The 2,987-nt window shown below is 39.9% G+C and overlaps 1 long non-coding RNA gene across 1 annotated transcript; it reads left to right on the plus strand.

Annotated features, from left to right (window-relative positions):
- Nucleotides 1-1,579: 1,579 nt before the first annotated feature.
- LOC141172868 (uncharacterized) lies at nt 1,580-2,645 on the plus strand. The gene is made up of 3 exons (XR_012252545.1): nt 1,580-1,602; nt 2,009-2,082; nt 2,583-2,645. It is a non-coding gene; the product is annotated as an uncharacterized lncRNA (long non-coding RNA).
- Nucleotides 2,646-2,987: the final 342 nt, after the last annotated feature.

Raw genomic sequence — 2,987 nt, forward strand, 5'->3', positions numbered from 1 at the left:
GTGCCCCCTGTAGTATAATAAAGGGGTAAAGCTATCATCTATTATCACATGGTCTGTGAGTCTAAAACCATCTTCTCTTTCACAGCCTCCTGATTACATCTGCTGGACACATAAAAGTCACCGATTTTGGAGTTTCCAAACTTGGTCTCATGATACCAAAAACCAACGTCCACAAGGATTTAGCGGTGGACATCTACAGAGAGTTCCTGGACAGCGAGGTCAGCATCACTTACAGGAACTTAGCTTGTTCTTTACAAATCTCATTACACTATTGTCTCTTCTCTACATTCTTCATTTCTAGAGAACTTTTCCACTGATATTTTGTCTTTTGTCATTGTGTTTTTATGGCGAAAACTTTTCACAATAATCATTTCATCGATTCTCATCTTGATCTTCTGTTCGTTTCCAGATCTGTGGCACCCCATATTACATCGCCCCAGAGGTCTTCCTGAACGAAGGCTACGGAAGACCTATTGACTGGTGGTCACTGGGGATCATCCTGCACGAATTCCTTGTGGGATCTGTACCATTTGATGAGAACTCACTAACTGAGCTTTATAGAACTGGCCAAATTGGTAAGTAGAATAATCCAATCATTGCTTTTACTGGTTACATTGGTTTAGTTATTTCCTTTGCTTTGTCTTACAGTTCAATGCAGAGTTTTTATTTTCTGTAATTTTCTATATAACAGGAGACATAATTTGGGATTGCGATCATGCTCCTCCTCCCGATGCTCAGGACCTCATCAATGAGCTGCTCAGAAGAAATCCTGCACCCAGACTTGGGACAGGTAATAGATAAAATAGTATTAATATTTACTTTTACACCAAGGATATATTAGTCATGTCCATAAGGATCAGCACTTCTCAGTCTGCTTGCCTATTTCTAGTTCTCCATACTATGACTTTCAGTCTATTTCCTTCATGTCAGCTTGCTTATGTCATTGGTTCAGATTAACATAAACTGTTCAGATATGGAGCCGTCTCTGACAATGTCAGAATCACTTCTGTTTTTCTTTTTCCAGGAGGAGCATTTGTGATCAAGGGCCATCCGTTCCTGAGTGACTTAGATTTTGACAACCTTCTAAGTCAAAAGCCGGAGTATGTTCCTCAGCTTGTGTCAGAGGAGGACACCACCTTATTTATCAGTAAGTAGAAGGAGACGTTATCAAGACTAAGCAGCTGTTTGTCTCATCTTCCATAAAATGTGACAATTGGTTCCCATTAATATTAGTAATTAATGGAGACTGTGTTATATTGACAACCTTTAATAATAATAACACGTCATTACCTATGTCTTGTAGATCACTCTGATGTAAACCAACATCTGGTCTCAGAGGATGAGGAGGACACAAGTGAGGACAATGAGAGCCTTGACTTACAAAATTTTATATCATCTTCTGAAAGGCTTTCTAAAGTAAGTATGTGATCAAAAAATCCAGAATATGTAAAAAAAAGACCTCTAAAAGTAAAAAAAAATAATTTCATATCTTATTTTTGCTTGTATTTAGCTCTACACCACCGCTACCAGAACAATGAATGATGAGGATCCCAAGTCCTCTCCCGAGTGTACCCAATCATCCAGTACAAACATCTCAGAAATGTAAGTAGATTATGGGGTCAATACTGGAAGATCCATGCTGATATATTACCACAACACCAAATATAGGACATAAATACGATAATATCAAATGCAGCATCCACCGCCCCATGATTAGCAGTCATTGTACTTTTGGCTTCAGAAACTGCTGGTGATAACAGTCCATAATTGCAGCTAGTCATGCATTTTCACTGCTGCCCACACTGTAGGAGAGATGTAGTATTACATGTCAGCCATTCTTCGTAGTTGTTTTCTGCTCTGATCCACAGAACATAGTTTTGAGCAGGAGACCTTCCCCACGATGACAGTCATATGTCCTATTAATCCTTATAGTCGGTGTTCTTCTAGTGAGACAATCCCTTATATCCTGCGTTTACTTGTGATTTACACATTTTCTTCTTCCAAACAGGCAGAAAGAATCTTTCTGTGAATCTGACAGAGAAGACGCTATAATCAGCTTGCCATCCTCGTCCCCATTGTCAGGTATGTACATGTCTACAGCACAAAGAATGGAAATGTTGCCATCAAGACTCAAATATTTCCACATGGTTTTTCTGTAATAGATCTACTATGTTATCCATGTTTTATGGATCCCAATGATATTGCCCATGGACCCATATTGTATCTCAGTTTCCTTACATTTTGTACAGTTTTTGCATGGATTCTGTGAGATACGTTGGAGCATCCAGTGACCTACGTCATCATAATGAGACATCGTCTCCTATAGTAGTATATCGCTCATTAGGGATGCACCATATGGCGGCACACAGGGCGCTCGCGGCTTCATATTAGTGATACTTTTAATGCCCCTCAGATAAGGTCGTGTGTGGTATATAGGACTTATTCTGCCCTATTATGTAATGCCAGATTACCAGGACTATAGGAGACAGGACTAGAACAATTCTACTATGTATAGGAAAGATACAAAGCAGATCCCATAAGAATATGTCGTTAATAAGGTTTTTTTTTTACTTTCCATTCAGAATTTCCAGCTGAGGAGGAAAGAAAATCTGCATCAAATCTGAGTATAGAAGAACAAAAACCAGAAAATGGAGAGAAGGGGAAAAAGAGACGAGGTAAGTGTGAGAGTCATCTCCATGTTGTGTGATGTCGGTCAGTGAGAATAATTCATGTGGAGCAGATGTCATCTGTCAGTGATGGGATTGTCACATGTATGATGGCTGACAATGATCCCTGACCTCTGTGTGATGAGATTCCTCTGCGTCCGGCACAGTGACCGCACAGTAGTATCATGTATTATGGAGTCCCATCACTTACATTATATTTACTTCTCTTCTCATAGGTTCCATCTTCCGCCGGATCTTATCATCCTGCCGGCGTGGATTATCCAGGGCTGCTCGTGCATTTGCATGTTGTCACTGTTGCCC

The sequence above is a fragment of the Phyllobates terribilis genome, unplaced genomic scaffold, assembly GCF_046119375.1.
Source record: "Phyllobates terribilis strain yellow unplaced genomic scaffold, ASM4611937v1 Scaffold_1__5_contigs__length_1240528914, whole genome shotgun sequence".
Classification (NCBI taxonomy): domain Eukaryota; kingdom Metazoa; phylum Chordata; class Amphibia; order Anura; family Dendrobatidae; genus Phyllobates; species Phyllobates terribilis.